The sequence below is a fragment of the Sphaeramia orbicularis genome, chromosome 19 (assembly GCF_902148855.1).
Source record: "Sphaeramia orbicularis chromosome 19, fSphaOr1.1, whole genome shotgun sequence".
NCBI lineage: Eukaryota > Metazoa > Chordata > Actinopteri > Kurtiformes > Apogonidae > Sphaeramia > Sphaeramia orbicularis.
The window spans coordinates 49,475,437-49,496,132 of record NC_043975.1 but is presented as its reverse complement, the minus strand read 5'-3'; the positions used below and the strand labels follow the sequence as shown (position 1 = coordinate 49,496,132).

General features: G+C 35.5%; 1 protein-coding gene across 1 annotated transcript in view; it reads right to left on the bottom strand.

Moving 5' to 3' along the window:
• The window catches only part of rab26 (RAB26, member RAS oncogene family), a 304,408-nt gene that overhangs the window by 272,003 nt on the left and 11,709 nt on the right, over positions 1-20,696 (bottom strand). The window lies entirely within an intron of this gene.

The window sequence follows — 20,696 nt, the reverse complement described above, 5'->3', positions numbered from 1 at the left end:
TCTTTTTTTTGATTGTCACTTCCTGTCTTTTACTCTCAAATCTCTTTTTTGGTTGCAAATTAGGGCTGGGCAAGTTAACGCGTTATTACCGCATTAACGCATTCATTAAATGACGCCGACAATTTTTTAAATCTCCCATTAATGCTGTTCTGCCTTTCAAGCAAGTCTCAGTTCATTTATACATACAGACTCTTATTTTGAAACTCATGCTTTTATTTTGGCACTCCACACGTGCTTCAAAACCAAACGCCGGTGCCGGTGTCACTGAGAGGAGAAAACCGGCAAACTTTTTGAGTAATGCTGAATCAAACTTTGTTTAACTCCTGCAGTTCAACAGCTGTATGTATCAATCATTCTGTTGTTTACTAAATAATTTCACATGCAAATGTGCCGTTAGAAACATGTTTATGACGTTATTTTGGATGTGTTTATTACAATGTGTTATTAACATGTTTAAGCTAATTCGTTTATGCAAGCAGTCGGAGATGGGTTGCTAATTCTTTATGCAGGCTCATGTTAAGTTTATGTAAATTCATTGGTTGTGTTTAGGTCTAATATGCCAGCCTTTGAACTAACCTTTACTTATTTACGATGTGATTAGCTCGATACTAACTTAAATGGGAAAATCCATAGACACATCCATAGACATCCATAGACAAGATTTACAACGTCTTTTTATCCAGCGACAAAGGTTCACATCAGAGATATTTGATACTATTCATTCTGACAACAACTGAACAGAAAATACTCACAGGCAAACGTTTTTGGGGCCATACAAACAGAGTGAAAGAAACGTGTCTGTTAGTTCCTTCTTATGTCCGAACTGACTACGGGAATACCGAAAGAACAAAACATACATTAGTGCAACTTATTCCGACCACTAGAGGGCCCCCTTTGCTTGATTTGAACAACTGAACATCACATATTATTGGGCTTATTAGTATTAGTACTGATTAGTGGGACTAAGACTCCTGTCAATCACTCACAAGTGGAAATAAACTGGTGTGGACATAAACATGTGTAACAGTAGCGGTCTGTTCCATGGACATTTTCATTTGAAATTTCTTCAGATGGTGGGGGGGAGAAGGACACAGGTGTTTGGAAGCACTGACGTGTGCAATTATTTTTACCTCCGCCAAGGAGGTTATGTTTTTGCCAGGGTTTGTCTGTTTGTTTGTCTGTCCGTTAGTGTGCAACATAACTCAAAAAGTTATGGACAGATTTTGATGAAATTTTCAGGGTTTGTTGGAAATGGGATAAGGAAGAAATGATTAAATTTTGGTGGTGATCGGGGGTGGGGGGGCCCACGGGGGGGCCGATTTCCAACAAACCCTGAAAATTTCATCAAAATCTGTCCATAACTTTTTGAGTTATGTTGCACACTAACGGACAGACAAACAGACAGACAGACAGACAGACAAACAAACAAACAAACCCTGGCAAAAACATAACCTCCTTGGCGTGGGGGGGCCCACGGGGGGGGCCACTGATCAGCCTTGGCGGAGGTCTGCGCTCTCCGAGTGCTTCTAGTTATCACTGGAGTACTTCAGTCTGAAATATCACTGAAAGGAAATACATGCTGTTGATGCTGGCAACCCCCCCCAATATAACTATGCGATTAATCGTGATTAATCTCAGAAATCCACTTGATTAATTGCAATTAAAAATTTTAATCACTGCCCAGCACTATTGCAAATCTATTCTTTTTAATTGCAAATTCATTCTTTTTGATTGATGAATAAAGAAACAAATTTCTCTCCATAGAACACAGGACTTGACTGCTCATTAAACGACCAAAAACATCTTGAAACTCCACTTGAATGCAGGTTCTACACAGTACTCACTGACTGTATCATGGATGGCTCATTTTGTTAAATATGAATGTTTTTGTAAAATTATTTTAGGTGGTTCCTATCATCTTCTTCTTCATGTGAGACAGGTGGGGTGGTGCCCTGTTGCCCTGTATTGACGAGCTGCCACTGCTGGGCACATAAATGAATGCACACACCTAATGGACAGTAGGAGAACAGCAGTAGCACCGCCTGGCAGGTTTCCACCGCTGAACCTGATCAACCATATCAACAAATTTAACAAACTTCTACCGTAGAAGAGGAGGCAGAGAGTAAGAGCAGAGTTTAAGTCATCATGTCTGACTCATCTATTTTATGCTCTTTGAAGAAAAGGAGAAAAACAAAAAAAATCTGCACTCTCCTCCCTAAACCTTCTACACCCCTCTATTGGGTACCAACTGCTTCTCTTCATTATCTTGAAAACAAAGGTCACATTGCTGACAGAGCTGAAAGTTGCAGGTTTGGAACTCTCACTGCTGCAGAATATATCAACTTTTAGCTAAAAAAAACAACACATTACTGCACAAATCCTTCACTGCCGGCACAAGACACATCTAAAATTGTACTTATCTGACATAAAAAAAAAAATACTGCATTTGAAGATGAAAAAGATAAATATGAATACATTCTCTACTGAGCTCATGTGGATGATGGGTAATTTGGCTGATGTGTGGAGCAAAAAGGGTTTTATTTTCTTCACACAGTTGAGGTTTCCACAGAGAACTAAAATATTAAATACAAATGCCAAAGATACTTGAAAATCACACATGTCACAAAAGAACCCAGTGGACTTTCTGGCTGTAGCCAAGTCCTTCTAACTGCATAAAGGACAAAAATATGCCTTTTCTTCATCTGAGTTTCTATATACTGTATCTCCGTTTCAACTCAGATTCAAGGACTTCTTCCAACTTTTTCAATTAAGTAAAGTGAGTGTGATCTCTGTAGAACTACTATATGATGTACAATGACGGCCGGGAACTAATTAGGCATACATGGCTTCAAATATGTTCGTGGATAGAGAGAATTGAAGAATAATGTCCAAGCGACTCATTAAAGCCTGAACAAATCAAGTCCAAAATTATCCATGTGTCTGGCACATAATGACGCTGGTGCTCACTGATGATTACTTAAGTATTTCAATCACAAATGAACAGGTGGAAGATTCTAAAAACAATCAAGAATAACATTCAGAATATCTGAATAACACCATAAAGTGTTCAGAGGGAATGTGTATATACTGTATATTCAACATGTCATTTGTTCTCCTCTGAACCAATGATGTTTAGGACAGAAATCTTATCTTATATTTTTAGGGACCAAGCCGAAAGGTAAGGCCCTCTCACTCACAGTTAGAGGGCCACACACACAAACACTGCCCTAGCGGCCAGTAGGAATGTTGTACAGACATGAAACCAACGTCAAAATGTTTGTTGGATGAAGCACTACAAATGATACACTGAAACCCAGATCAGTAAAATACAACCATAAAAACCTACAAATAAAAACAATTCCAAATTTTTCATCTGTTTTAGTGTAAAAAAAAAAAAAAAAAAAGTGAAATTACATGAAAATCTGTAAATTTCCAAACTAGCCTTTCACAAAAAATATGAAAAACTAGAAATGTGTTAAGAGAAGTAAGTGCAATTTCACTAATATTCTGCCAGTTACTCAAATATTTTGTAAATTTGCAGATCCATTGTGATTTGTAAGTTGTAATGCACATTTACAAATGATAAGCAGAGGCAAAATATAGTTAAAATTGCACTTATTTTTCTTAATAAATATCAGTTTTTTTTCTTGGTTGTTCATGTTATTCACATTTTCAAAAGGACAGTTTATAGATGTAAACGTTTCCATAATGTAATTTGACTTTTTTCACTATAAAACACATTGAAATGTTTGGAGTTGGCATTATATATATGTGTGTGTATACATATATATATATATATATATATATATATATATATATATATATATATATATATATATATATATATATATATATATACATATATACACATGTCATTAATTCACTGGTCCGGCCCATTTCAGATCAGATTGGGAGGGTGTGGACCCTGAACTAAAATGAGTTTGACACACCTGGTGTAGTGGGTTGATCTGGTCTATGTTAGGATTCTAGGATTATGCAGATCTCCAAACCTCACACAAGCTCTGAATCACACAGAAATTTAACAGACAAAGATCTGCTACAGACTAACCATGAGCAGTTCAAACACAAAATACACACAAAAGTGCAGAGTCGCAGATTAAGAGGGAAGAGTTAAGAAGTCAGCGTGTCAGAGTTTAATGTGAAAATCAATACGAATCTCTGAACAAGAATATGAAGCTCAGATTCAGAGCTTAAGGCCAGGCTGACTTTTACTGGTGAACCAAGCACTGATGGCTTTGATGAACAGAATAGAATAGAATAGAATAGAATATCCTTTCTTATCATTGTCAGGGGTTTTTCTAGAAAAAATTAGTAAGAGGGAGCACAGGTAGGCAAGGGAGTGAAACGACCAAGCAGGGGGGATGGTGCGGAAGGGGGGGGGGGGGGGGGGTTCCCTTTTGAAAAATTGAGGTAAAAATGGAACATTCTGAGACTGTCTGAGAGGGATATTGTAATATCGTGCATATGCAACAAAGTGTATTTTCTTGAATAGAAACATTTTCAGAGAGGCAATTGCAAATACAAATGAAATTTAATTACTTTCAACTTAGTATTTCTTGTAAGTATCAAACCTATAAGGCATTAATAAACTTTAAAAAAGGCATAAACATTGCCTTTTTGATGTGCAACTGAACTTTGGCAGCTGTAAGTTTCAGAATTTACAATTTAGACTTAACAGGAATGTGCTGTGGCATAAAAGAGGCGGGAACATTTGAACGGGAACTGTGAACGAGTCCATGCATGAACAGTTTGACACATTTCTGCTATATTCAGGAGAATCAAGATAAGCCCCCCCACCACCACCACCACCTCCACCACCTTATCTGTCTGTCTCATAACCTATAACCCGCACACACACCAACACACGCGCACACGTGCGTCCAGTTAATTGATGATTCGCTTCATTTTAGCAGTAGTAGTTGGATTTTGCCAAAATTCGGCCGTGACAAGGAAAGAGAAAACTTTCACCAAGCCATGAACCATTTTGTCCATGCTTTTGGGATATTAACCATGCAAATCTCAGCTCGCTGCTTAAATCTGTGCTTGTCACAATCGTAATAAACTCTCCACACATTCGACAGTTCCATAATGAACACAAACCTATCCCTCTGCAGGGCTAAGGTTATGTTAGTATGGTATATTGACGTTAATCTCATTGATTTGCACTACATTAATTCTATGTTATTTGGGGTCCTCCGCTCCATTCTGGGTGTTTTATGAGTAGATGCTCCATCACTGATGTGCTGTTGTTTTATGGAAGGGCCGTGTTACAACGGATACATGACACGGTGTTCACCTGCTGTTCAGTCTGAAATGCTTCCACACTAATGACATTTTCTGTCTTTTTTATTGTGTTTTTTTTGTCTTTCGTCATCATTGCTGTATTCACTCGCCTGTCTATGCTCGTCTCTTCTATCTTCCCGCTGCTTCATCCGAACACTTCCACTCCTCTGTCATCTTCCTTTGCCTGAGTAATGTAGGCGCGTTGTGACACATTAAATAATCCGTGCGAAATGCCGCGCTTTGAGCTTTACAATTAAATAAGCGATTCCTTGAGGCAGAGAAAATTCCTCGATCACTTTTTGTAATCGAGGTACTCAAATTACTCGAGGAATCATTTCACCCCTACAACCAATCGAAGAGTAACTGATTCTTCTGTTGGAAGTGTAATAATGTTGTAAATTTCGGTAAGGGGGCGCCAGCCGAAAGTATGAGGGCACAGCGCCGCTGTTTCCCGGTTCAGAAAAACGCTTGATTGTGCTACTCTAGTCAGTGCAACAATCTTAATAAAACACCAGTACTACAGAAATAAGAATAGAGGAAATATGAAATTACAAAACTAAAAGTAAGATAAGAAAACAGAACATAAATTTTACAATTTTACAAAGTAACATAAGAACAGAGTGAAGTAGAATGAGACTGAGCTCATGAAATAGCGTTGTATGTGTTATGGCATTTGGCGTGCTTTACATACACATTTTCAACTTTTCGCATGTTATTCAACCCTATTTGATCGCGTTTCAATTTACAGCAAGATCTCCAGTTCACATAACCCTAACCCCTAACCCCCAGTCTGTGGTATTTGACTCATCTATTCAGGTTGGACATGGAGATAATAACGGCCTGAACGTACACACGGAAAGTTTATAATGCGTACAGATAACACGCCAATTTAAAGTGGCGTGTATATTTTCACGAGTCATGATATCACGTTGGTAGAATAAAAAATAAAAATGGGCAAAATATGAACAGACGCAAAGTTACACACTCTAAAAAATGATAAGTTGGCTCCACATAAAAAACTGAGGTAACAATTTCCATTAATCTTTTTCAGTTATTTCAACTTGGCCATAATTGCTTAAATGCCACCAGACTTCTGTAGTTCAGTAAACTCTATTACTTTACTACAAACAACATGATTTGCTTTTTAGTCTGTGAGCTTAATGAAGTCGAACCAACTTAATTTTAATTGTGTAAAAACTACTCCATTTAGTTCTACTGACTTATTGTTTAACTTTTATTCCACTCAAAAATGTCCATACAAGTAGTTACCTTCATTTTTTGAGTTGGTCTAACCCTTTTCTGTGAATCAGAACAAATTCCACAGAGAAGTTCCAGTTATATGATCAAACTGCTTAATATCTCTCTAAGCATCTTAATTACCAGGTCTGTCTGCATTTTAATATCTCAATTGTACACAATGCTGTTGTCTCCAATCTATTACAAACAGTAAATTATATTTGTCATGCAGGGATGAGTCTCATTGATCAATATAATTACAATTGTTAATAAACATTAAAGGCCTGGTTCTGCCTGTGGTTCTGACTCCTGGTGCAGTTCTATAAAAATACACAAATAAACACACAAAGGCCAATAAACATTAGCATGCACACATTACCTCAAAAACACCAACACCACAACCCTGCTGAACCACTGCACAGAAAAGAACACATTTTCAACAATATACCCACTACCCACAATGCAATGCAGCAAACACACCACAATATAAACTACAATTTTAAACAAGAAAGGAGCAAAATGTGTTTTATTCATTCTTTGAAAAATTAAAACTACTGTTGCAGAAACAAAGCTAAATTCTATCAAGCCTTAAAGTTTGATAAAGTTCTGTTCAAAATCATGTTTCTCCTTTTATTTTTCTGTGTTTCCCTCCATTTCTTGTGGTAGACGTGGTCTGTCAGTAAAACATGTTCAGGTACATCAGCTTTGAACTCAGCTTTAAGAGGAAGTTTACAAGATTTATAAGTTGTACTAACTTAATATATTTCTCTGTTACGTTAAAGGCAGAAATGTCTGTTAAAACTCAATATGTTATTAAGTTAAGACTGTTTTCCTTGTTTTTCATTTAGACTAACTTAATAAAATAACTTATCAACTGATTTAAATGTGTACATGTCACAAACTTAATTTTTTAAGCAGAGAAAGCTCTTGATTTTAAGCTTAACTTAATAACCCCATGAATCATTTTTTAGAGTGCAGTATTAACAGTATGTGACAGTATGTATATCTATGAACCAAGTCTATCTAAAAATAGTGCATTTATATTTGATAAATACTGAACAAATATTGCATTGTTATTGCAGAACAGAAGATTATTGCCGGTGCATTATTGCATAATTTAAATAGGATTTAAGTTGAAGTGGACATATATGATGTGTGTCTACAGGCTGGTGGAAGTCTGCAGAAAACTTTCAAAACAGAAAACCATAAAAATAAAATGAGGAATGTGCATAATTTATTAAAACCCAATCCATGTCATGTAAAATCAGTCTCTCACAGATCTTGTGACACAGCAGCTTTTCCAGACCGTTCTCTATTCTTTGTTATTTGTTTTTGGAAGTGATAATGACCACTTCTTCCACTGCACGGATCACACATTAAACGTTCTATTTTTACCTCCTTATATTCTGGGTAAAAATACTCATCTGTTTCCTTCACTTCTAGACACACATCCAGTGGATGAAGGTGTGTTCTAAACTGCTGTCCTACTTTCAGCATTACTGCCCCAAGGAAAGAAGTGTTGGCTTCAAAGTCACTTTTTATCTGCACACACCCTATTGATTGGACTTTCTCTCATTCTGTTTATGTGATGACAGCTTACTTAAAACTCAAAACATGTGAAGTTGAAGTTATGTGCAGTAGGTGTCAATCATTCGGGGTATGCGCACTAATATTGTAACGAGGCTTACGGTGTCAGGGGCCGACAGCAAGGGTAAATCCCCAAAATCCCACTGATCTTCTGCCATATATCCTACAAAACTCCACCTGGTGAATGAAAATGACACCATATGAACTCTGAATAGTAGCAAGAACATGGACATTTGGAAAACGACAAATAGTCAAGTTGCCATGATTTTGACCCGGCAATGTTGAAACCAGTAAACTTTTTAAATGGAAATGTGTCACATATGGTTAGTAGAGCTAAATTAACTTGGTTGCTAATTGTGCAACCTTGAGCATTTCTCAGAATTCAAGATGGCGTCCTCCGCCTTGGGACAATGAGAACATTGTAGTGAAGAAAACTCAAAAATCTCGTGCATCACGTTGCCTTGATATTTTAAGTTTTCTCAACTTTTTCGTTTTTATAGTGTAGGGATGGGAAGATTATCCAATACGCATCGATACGCTGACACACGCGTGCACGATCGGAGGGCACCGGTAGAGAAGCTGCGAGTGAATGAAAAGAATTGGAATGATATCACGATGCATCGGTTATTGAATATTTGTATCGATAAAATTCAATCCGTTCAATAGAATATATTTTTACTAGCATTTAAAAGTGTTATTTATTTGAGTAAAATTTTTCTTTTCTTTCAGACCCACGTTAACACGCGCCACGGATTCACAGATGTGTACACTGTACACTAACAGTCTGAGCTGTGTGGATGGACTGAGCATGTGCAGATGAATACTGTAATGTGTGTATGTGAATGTGACAGACATAGAAGGAAGGTGACCACATGTGGTTTATGAACATGTACTTCTACTATATCAACTGTACTGAATACTACCGTACAAACCGGAGATACTTCTTTAAACAGTGTCATACAGATCCAACAGCGCATCCCAGAATACCTTGCGCAGGTGTCTCTTAAAGTGACAGAACCTTTTTCTGTTTTACCTTCATTACAAATACATTTCATTACAAATTGATTCGGCGAGGGAGCAAGAAGTTGAGTTAGAAACAAACAGAGAAACGACTTTGGAAACAAAGTCCTAACGTTTTCATCTGACTGAATGTGAGGCACATGTTCTGAAACTGAACTAAAGACACTTTGGAAACAGTCATGGTCTTATTTGATAAATAAATAATCAAGCTCATTTAATTCCACTGCATTTTTTTATTTTTTTACCAGAATGAATGTGTTCAATCAGAATGTGCTTAATTGCTCTGTATTGTGATTTGGGTGTGAATCGTATCGCATCGCATCATGAGATGCCACACACGTATCTTTAATACATCAGATCGGAGATGCTGTATCAAGATGCGTGTTGTATCGGCCTTACAACTAAGATTCCCAACCCTAATGTACACAGGTTAATCTCATCTTTCAGTTTTTAACATCTGCTAATGTGTAAAAAAAAAAAGTATATAAACAGAAGTTACGCAGTGACACCGTGAGCCGAAGGAAAAGATAAACAATGAAATGAAATGAAGGATAGCAGCAACATGTGACCTGTTTGGTAGTCTTATTAGCTCCTCCCACATTAGGACAGCTAACACTCACACCGTAGGCGTTGCCATGGTCAGCAAGACAAGACCGGATGTTTTGAAAATGACAGGAAGTGTACGTCGTACATCATAACGTACTCCAAAAGAAATTTAAAAATGGACTGAAACATGTAAACCAGAGTTTTTCAAATATCACATTTCTGAAGTGCATGTAAACGCATCGCATCTAATTACAGCAATTATCAGATTACTCTCAGTTATTGGATTTTTATGGTCATGTAAACGGGCTCACTCACAGCTGACCTTTTCAAAAAGGCGTTTGAAGGAATGAAAGAGGGAGTGTGAGGTCACACAGTGGAGTATCTGCCTGGAGACCTGAACAAACCCCTGTGTTAGTCACAGCTGTAAGAAGAACAGCAGAGTAAAAGCACCAACAGACGACCTGAGCAGAGTGAGGACATAATAGAGCTAAGAAATAACGTATGTTTGTCCAAAACCTGAATCTGTCTTTGGCTTTTGCTCCTGAACCAAACCAAACTCCTGGTCCAGATGAGACAGCGCTGTTCCAAACTCTGTCTTTAAACATGTCATTCCACTTCATTGATATTTCTTATATTTACTCAGTAAACGTCGCGGTCTCCATGCAAGCACACACACACAGACCTGTCTGCTGAAATCTGTTTCACTGCACACGTTTATGGAGGAGGACAAGCTCCAGCAGACAAGGACCATCATCAGCAGACCTGCAGAACCTCCAAACTCAAAGTCAAGCTCAAAGCTTCAGATACATCCATGTGCAACGCTGCACGTGACAGTCTGTCTTTACTTTAACCCCATGAAGCCATTTGTATCATATTTGCTACACCAGGTTCTGAGACCTCTATCTAATCAACAAGATCAATACTTTCTTCAAAAACCTTCCGTATGTGACCTGACACCTGTTTTCTGCCCCCTGGTGGAATATCATCCAACTGCAGCATTTTTTAACATGGCCACTACCATTAAATCATCTACACACTTTTTGCAGGAAAGTCTTTGGTCATTTTCAAAAAGTTACATTAAGAAGAATATTTATTATTAAAAAAAAAAAAAAAAAAAAAAAAAAAAAAAGAATAACTATTTCATGCACTGAAACAATGCATAGTTACTTGATAATTGATTCTTTCAAGTACAACTACATTATGTTAAAAGCATGTGTATCAGATTTGATACTGCAGGTATATGAGATACTTTATAAAAACACCCAATGTATCAAATGTAATACAAAAATATATCATAAACAACATGATATGGCAAAATGTTTTGTTTGGATATTGTTAAAAGGTCTAATAAACATCTCAATTTCAAAAAAATATAATTTTGTGACTAGTTTTTCATGGGTCAGGATTTACAGGGTTAAACTGGCCTTGGTGTAGTGAATAGCACTGTTCCCTCAAAATTTTGCAGCATAAAACGTTTAAGAAAATAGTCAAAAAAAAAAAAAAAAAAAACTTTAAAAAAAGGGTTGGGGGCATTTGCATAGCAGAAATGGAAAAATCTTTTTCAAATAAATGGCATCATGGACATTTAACTTGTGATCACTTGTTTTCTATAATTTCCAAGGTTTTCCAACAGTGTGAAAACATGTTCGGTAAAACTGATGAGGAAACAGAATTATTGTTCTTCTGAACCTTCTACTTTCACTCTGTTTATTAAATGTCCAAAGTAACCCATCGCTCCACCTGCTGGCAACACTGCCTTTATTTTACATTCCAAATTAATTTATAGAAATGCACATTTTTGTGTTTGCAACATTTCAAAAGTTTGTTTCAAATTCATATAATATCTAGATTATAAAAGCCAAGTGGCCTCTGTGTGCATGCATGTATGTGTGTCTAGGGATTCACACAAAATACAGATAGAGCTGACTGCTGCAGTTTGTAACACTTATGTATTTTTGGTCAAGAAACAGACTAGTGAAAACAGCAAGTTGATGCGACCAATATTTTGGGAGATATTAGTAATTTTGGAATATAAGCCTTGCAATCACATTGCTATGGCCAGAACGCTTTGGCGGTAACTGTTGGACAAATGCAGCACAGCATGCACGAATACACAACAGCATAAAAACTACCACATCTAGAACCTGTGGATCCCCACTGGTCAGCACACTAGTTTTATGTAAAGACCTAATGATCTGATAACTAAAGAGCAGTAAGAGTTGTTCCCAATGTTGGTTTTCCTGAACACACAAATCCACTATTTTTCCAATCTAAAACTTTAAAACTCATTGACCTTGTGGAGTTCAAAGCTATTCAAATAATGTATAAAGCAAAGAATAACTGACTGCTGGGCAATATTCAAGAAATGTTTAGTGAAAAAGAGGGAGGCTATGATTTAAGGGGAAAGTTAAATTTAAAGATTCATAAAGTACGAACTAGGTTAAAAAGTTTCTGTATGACCATCTGTGGAGTCAAACTGTGGAACAAATTGTGTGTGGAGATAAAACAAATATCAAACATAATTCAGTTTAAAAAAAGATATAAAGAATTGATTCTTGAGAGGTCCAGTATTTAATAAAGACACTGAGGCCTGTTTGTTTATGGATGATGATGTACTGATAAATCTGCTGGAATTATTGAAGAAAATGGTTGAATTGTTGAGTCTGTTTGTACGACTGCACTGACATGAACAGACTGTTGTGGATAATTCAGTTACTGCATCATGGATTGTTGTGGTTCGATGCTAAAATTAGGGAAATAGTATTGTTTGATTGTTGTATTAAGTTAATGATAAAGGTGTAAAAGCACTGAGGGGTTGGATTAAATAAGTTTATACTTCTTCCTACTCCTTTTCAACCATGCAAAATTCAGACTTGTATGTGCTGAAAATAGATTCTGTCCATTTAAATGTTATTTTGTATCTTAATTTGCTTAGTTTTGTTTTATTTTTCTTTGCATGTTCTAAATAAATAAATAAATAAATAAATAAATAACTTTTCTCGTTCTCTCAAGAGTAAAAAAAATCATTTGAGACTTTTCAGTACTTCCTCTTGGATAAATGGAAATTATTTTACTTATTTATTCAACCTTTACTTAACCAGGAAAAAAACCTCACTGAGATTAAAAAATCTCTGTTGCAGAGTATCCTGGTCAAGACAGCAGCAGCAGAAGTTACACAAAAAAGAAATGACAGCCATACATCCACACTAACAATATACATAAAACACAATAAAAGTCCGTTCTAAAACCAAAATAAATCACTAAACTATAAATAAAATGCATTTATTTCCACATGCTGGTTGTCCTTTTTTTACCCACATTTGTTGTCTATATTCAGGTTATTTCTTTTCCAGATATACCACAACATGATATCACAACTTGCATAAATATAAATGCCACTTTTAATTGGTGTAATTATCAGTACACATTATCAGCTTTCCATGTGTATGTTCACACCGTTATTATCTCGCTGTTCAACCTGAATAGATGCATCAAATACCACACATATGTGAACCAGAGAGCTTGGCGTACATTCACTGTAAAAAAAAATCTGTAATTTAACGGAATTTTCACTGTTTATTTTACAGATTTTTCCTGTATTTTTAAGATATGGGAAAATATCAATGAAATGACAAAAACAGACTGTGATTTTACATGTCAAATGGAAAATAACATGAAAAAACTGTAACTGTGAATAACCATAAAATTTCAATTTTTAAAAGAATTTTTTTTCTTTTTTTGACAGAAAAACACAGTTAAAATACATTTGCAAATGTATCGTAATTTCACAAATATTTCTTTTCTATTTATGAGATTAAGCTGTTAATTTAAAGTTTAATAGTTTTTAAAAAATAATAAAAGGAGATAAAATTACTGACAATTAACTGTAAAAGAAGTATTAGTTCTGTCAGTTGAACCAGACTTGTTTGTTAATTGACAAATATCTTGTGTAATTACAGGAGGTTTCACAACAAAAATGTTGAATAAATGTATTTTTGTGAATGTATAACATGTATAAGCACTGATAAACTGTCCAAATACAGTTTTTATCAGTGGATTGGACAACTGAGTCTCATTGAAATTATTTATATATATATATTTATAGGGAATTGGATTGTTTTAATAAATAACAATATTCTTTATTAAACATTAAAAAGTCAAAAAAAAATATGCAAAGTCCCATGTAAAGTTAGGGCAAAAAACTGTATTTTAATTATGGAAAATTACCGTATTTTTATGAGATGGTTGTTTTCTGTTATTTTACAGTATAGTCTCAGCACCCCCGCTGCTGGAATATTACCGTTTTTTTACTTCTTTTTTTTTTTTAACAGTGTTGACAAGTGATCAAATGCACTGAATAACATGCAAAGATCAAAAATGTGTACATATTTCATACCAAACATGCCATAACAACTGCGGTGACAACACCACCATTTCATGAGCTCAGTGTCTATATCAGTGTGTGTGACAGGCCCATCAGGTGATGTGTAAATCAGGCAGACTAAATAAACAAACAAGTGTTCAGAGAACGCAAACCTCCGCCAAGCACCCTGAACGGTGTGCATGTGTGGATCGACTGTTTCTGCTTAAATTCAACAGTTTCCAGGTTGTTCCATTCAGCAGAAACAGTTGAAGCTGGTCCCAGTCATGTGTCTGTGCAGTTAGATTCAATTCACATCAATATTAGTTGAGTTCTAATTTTAAATGTGTGGGAAATGGGATTTTCAGTGTTCAGTGTAAATGTCCACAGAGTCCACATTCCACAGTGGATGTGGACAATTTAGTTCCAGGTACAAGAGATTGTTCTAAGCTACAGGTGGATCCAGTTGGAAGAGAATCGAAGTCATTTGGAATTTTTGATGAATTTTGGAAAATGACAGATGGAAAACTGTAGATGTTGTGACCTTGAACTTTGTCCTACTGGGACCAAAATGTACTGGGTTGGTCCCAGGGCCTAGGCCTATCTGTGGGGAAGATATGGGAAAGATGGGTGGAAGACTTTTACACTAAAGATGAGAACAAACAAACAAACAAACAAACAAACAAACAAACACACAAACAAACAAACACACAAACAAAGCGAAGTGACCACAATACCTCCTAGTGGAGGTCATAAATAAATCTAGCTTTTGACTCCCATTTGTTTTGTGCTTTGGTTTAGAGCTGCTGAGAAGTGCCTCCACAGCGCTTCACTTTCACACTCTGTTAGCAGGTTTAATACGTTCGAGTTCCTTTCTTTCCTGCTGTTGCACTTGTTCTGGTGTAAGTGGCTTTGGCTGACAGCTTCAGTGAAAGCAGGGCTGAGAACGCCTCCTGAGGGGAAGGTCTTTCCAAACAGCTGTGTCAGATCCTGCACTTCTAGGATCCTGCTAAAGGGAACAACAGCTCAGTAAAAGACTGAAACAGGTCAGTGCTTTTAGTCCACCACTGTGACACTGTTGCTGCAACCTTCACATGCAACTTTCCCCAGGGCGTAATAGAAAGAAAATGGGTTCGCCATTAGCAGTAAAAGGATTAGTCCAACAATAAATAACTTCACTTTAAATTACCTTTTTCATTTAGTTTAATTCACTTCAAATGTGTTACACCCCACAGGGGAAATGGAGTTCTGCAAAGATTCAAACTAGCTCCAGTCGCCTCCTGTGCAGAGGAGGCGAGTGAAGACACCAGCTGTAGGAAACCTTCAAGTCAGCTGGAACACAGGCACCCCCTGGACAAGCACAACATGATCAACTCCTATCAATACCCTTTATCCAGCCGTTATTATTATTTTTATTGGTTATTTATTTATTGATTTATTTATTTATTCATGTTCATTATGATATCGGTTAATACCACACTGTAAAAAAAAAAAAAAAAAAAAAAAAAACTGTAAAAAAAAAAAAAAACAAAAAAAAAAACCGGTATTATTCCAGCAGCAGGGGCGCCGAAATTATACCGTAAAATAACATAAAATAACCATCTCATACAAATATGGTAATTTTCCATAATTAAATACAGTTTTTTGCTCTAACTTTACATGAGATTTTGCATATTTTTTTGACTTTTTAATGTTTAATAAAGAATATTTACATGTATTAAAACAATCCAATTCCCTATAAATATATATATAAATAATTTTCAGTGAGACTCAGTTGTCCAATCCACTGATAAAAACTGTATTTGGACAGTTTATCAGTGCTTATACATGTTATACATTCACAAAAATACATTTATTCAACATTTTTGTTGTGAAACCTCCTGTAATTACACAAGATATTTGTCAATTAACAAACAAGTCTGGTTCAACTGACAGAACTAATACTTCTGTTACCGTTAACTGTCAGTAATTTTATCTCATTTTATTTATTTATTTATTTATTTTTTACAGTATTAAACTTTAAATTAACAGTTTAATCTCATAAATAGAAAAGAAATATTTGTGAAATTATGATACATTTGCAAATGTATTTTAACTGTATTTTTCTGTGACAAAAGAAAAAATTTCTTTTAAAAAATAGAAATTTTATGGTTATTCACAGTTACAGTTTTTTCATGTTATTTTCCATTTGACATGTAAAATCACAGTCTGTTTTTGTCATTTCATTGATATTTTCCTGTTTCTTAAAAATACAGGAAAAATCTGTCAAATAAACAGTGAAAATTCTGTTAAATTACAGATTTTTTTTTTTTACAGTGCACCACTATTATTATCACTGTTGTTAATGTTGTTGTTGTTAATAATATTTTTTTTCCTTTGTCTTCTCTTTCATTTCTCTCTCTCTCACTCTCGCTCTGTCTCTCTCACATACACACACACACACACACCAATGTATAATGGTGAATATATAATTAGTATCTGTTTTTGTTTTGTCTTATTTGTTGTCATGTCTTTCATATATTTTGTTATGTACTGCATCACTTAATTAAAAAAAAAAAAAAAAAAAAAAAAAAAAAAAAAAGAGCTCTGACAAAGTTCTTCGTTGCACTAAAAAGGAAAAAAAGGTCAAACCCCACTCATACCCAGGATATGTTTTTGGTAGTTTACTTTACTAATGTCACATATATCATACTGTTCATCTCTGACAGTTTTGCACATTTAACATAACATTTATCTCTGGCAGTTTTGCACATAGTAGATTATATTTTTTATATTTTTATGCTCAGTCTCAAATACCACTTTGTTTTATTTTCCTTGTTAATTTATTCTATTTCTGTTTTTATACATCTTAAATTCTCTTGGCATTCAGTGTGGATGGCAAAGTACGATTTCCATTGTACAGGGAAACAAACCTGTGTCTTTACTGAACACATGAGAGTAACGCGCTTTGAATCTTGAATCTTTTTTTAATCTAATCCTGTCTTCATGTGTTATGGGAATGATGCTAAATACTAGTTACAAACTCGAAAAATTGCTCATCAGTGCCTCCTCATGTTGTATTCCCCACTGGAGAACTGGGAAAAATGAAAAATGTTGATCCACAAGATGAAAATAACCTTTGTCCTGTTCAACATGATCATCATTCATTGTGAATGATAAACAGTTCTTTTCTTAATGTTCTGCTGCTGTTAGCTGATGATTTTGCAGATTTATAGCACACACAATGTGCAAAAATAAAAAAAAAACAAAAAAACAAAAAACAAATGCTGTAGCAGATGAATGAACACTGTTTGACCCAAGTAACAGGTCATGATAGATTGTGTTTCTGCCATTTTTCATTTCACTCCGACAACAAAAGCACTTGAACACAACACACTGGTAATTTCATATTCACAAGTGGAAAGGATCATCTTTCCGACAGCACCTGAAGGCAGCATTAGTCTAAAAAATGCAATCGCACAAAACCAGTGTCACATCCGGTGTAGAGCTTTTTAACAAGATGAACAAACTATAATCAAAAACAAATATACAACAAGAAAAGAACTCAGAGAGCGCAGACCTCCGCCAACACAGATCTGCCTCCCGTGCAGGTTTGTTTGTTAGCAAGATAACTCAAAAAGTTATGGATGGATTTTCATGAAATTTTCAGGAAATGTTGATACTGGCACAAGGAAGAAATGATTAAATTTTGGTGGTGATTGGGCCTAGGGGGGTGGGGGGAGACTGTAAGAAACTCTATTTTCTTACAGTCTCTGAGAGGGATCTTTAAATCGGTTCTTCAACATCATCTGGATCGAATATGATTGATCTGGAGCAAACCTTAAAGGATCCTCTGGTTCTTCTGTCCTTAGCAAGCCCCCCCTTCCTCCCCACCCCCGATCACCACCAAAATTTAATAATTTCTTCCTTATGCCAGTATCAACATTTCCTAAAAATTTCATGAAAATCCATCCATAACTTTTTGAGTTATCTTGCTAACAAACAAACACGCACACACACAAAGCAAAGCGATCACAATACCTCCTGGTGGAGGTAACAAAAACAAAAAATAATAGTAGAGGCTGAAAGTAAGAGAGCAACTCCAGCCAGAAGTCAGGAAGGAAAACGGACAATCTGCAGACGGTGTATCCACGAAAAATAATAAAACCTTATTATTAAGACATATGTTGATCTGATTTTTATTATCCTACTATAATGGGCGTCCTGTGTCCGGCACGTGTTTGTCCAATGCGTGTCCCGATGTTGCAGCACGGGAGGGCGTATGGGTGCAATGCCACTGTTGCACCACGGGAGGGCACTATCGTACAATGGCACCACAGGTACAATGCCGCTAGTAATTATAATGGTATGGTTAATTTAATTAATGTGATGCATTGGATGCAGGATAGCTCAAGGATTATTCTTTCAGCTGTAACTCTGGTGGCAAATAAAGGCCAAATATAATAAAAACAAGTGGGGCCAGGCACAACAAACCCCGCCCCTTGCACGTATTTTGTCCATTTTAAGAAAATGGGAAGACTTTTTTTAAAAAAATTTTAAAAATTGGAACTTTGACCTACCTTTCCCAAAATGTAATGACATCTATTCTAGGTCACAGACAATCTATAAACCCAATTTGGTATGAATTCAACCAGTAGTTTGCTGCCAAAGTGTTAACAAAGAAACAAAGAAATAAACCGACCCAAAAACAATATCCTTTGCCTCCCCTTGGGGGGGGGGGGGGGGGGGGGGGTAACAAGACTCCAAAGTCTGAGCAGAGTTCACTGGCAGACAGTCAACAAACCCAAGGAAGTGTCACATTTTGCAAAGCACACTTTCACAGTCAGTTTGAAATGAGTTACTGCACATAACGAAACATGGAAACACATTTTTCTAATAGTTTTGTGGTAGCATCTTCTAAATAACAAAAACAGAACACAGTATTTCTGCTGTTTATTAGAGCCATGTGTAATGTAGCCTAGAGCAGCGCCTTCTGACAACATGATGCAGTTTTGTTTAAGTCTAAAGCATTTTATACAAACTCACTCTGTTTTTCAAAATCAATGTAAATCACTGGTTTTGTGGAAACCCAGCTTTTTTCCCTTTAGGATTTACATAAGACGTAGGGCTGAAACATCTGAAGAGATCCTGTTAACCCTCAGATGAATGAACGCCTGGACCCTAAACTCTTCCATAAGTGGGTCAAAAGTGACCCCTGTTAAAATCAATGTATTTTTAATTACATTTTTGTCATTTTGTCATGTTAGAAATAATCATTTGTATTAAATTTTGGTCCACAAAAGAATGATTTCAGTGTTGGAATTTTTTTTTTTTTTTACATGTTTAATTCATTTTTAACAATTTACAAATGTTTTCTAAAATCTTTCAGAAAATTTGAAAAGCAAAGTATATATAGTATCACTATTATAAAATGGATGTGGACATGTGTGTGTCTGGGGATTCACACAAAGTCTGGATAGAGCTGACTGTTGCAGTTTGTCATACTTTTGTTTTTTTGGTCAAAGAACAGACTAGTGAAAACAGCAGGGTGATAGGACCGATATTTTGGGAAATATTAGTCATTTTGGAATACGATAGCCTTATAATCATGTTGCTATGCCCAGAACGCTTTGGCGGTGGCTGATGGACAAATGCAGTACAGCATGCAGGAATACACAACAAATATCTGTGCTGGGGGACTGGGATGCAGGACCTCAGGGTGGGGATGTGGATTTGAAAAACACCCCCCCCCCCTTCACTTCCCACCGTCAGTATTTACAATGATGAAGTCCAGAACCCGTATGTATGATATATAGTATATAACAGCAAGAGAACAATGTCAACATCCACTGAGTGAGTGAGTGAGTGAGTGCACTGTAAAAAAAATCTGTAATGTAACAGAATTTTCACTGTTTATTTCACAGATTTTTCCTGTATTTTTAAGATACAGGAAAATATCAATGAAATGACAAAAACAGACTGAGATTTTACATGTCAAATGGAAAATAACACGAAAAAACCGTAACTGTGAATAACCATAAAATTTCCTTTTTTTATTTTTTCACAGAAAAATACAGTTAAAATACATTTGCAAATGTATCGTAATTTCACAAATATTTCTTTTTTATTTATGAGATTAAACTGTTAATTTAAAGTTTAATGGTGTAAAAAAAAATAATAAAACCAGATAAAATTACTGACAATTAACCGTAAAAGAAGTACTTGTTCTGTAAGTTTAACAAGACTTGTTTGTTAACTGACAAATATCTTGTGTAATTACAGGAGGTTTCACAACAAAAATGTTGAATAAATGTATTTTTGTGAATGTATAACATGTATAAGCACTGATAAACTGTCCAAATACAGTTTTTATCAGTGGATTGGACAACTGAGTCTCACTGAAAATTATTTATATATATTTACAGGGAATTGGATTGTTTTAATACATGAAAATATTCTTTATTAAACATTAAAAAGTCAAAAAAAAAAAAAAAAAAAGCAAAATCTCATGTAAAGTTAGGGCAGAAAACTGTATTTTAATTATGGAAAATTACCCTATTTTTATTAGAAGGTTATTTTCCATTATTTTACAATATTTTTTCGGCACCCCTGCTGCCAGAATATTACAGTTTTTTTTTACAGGGTTTCTTTTTACAGTGTAAGT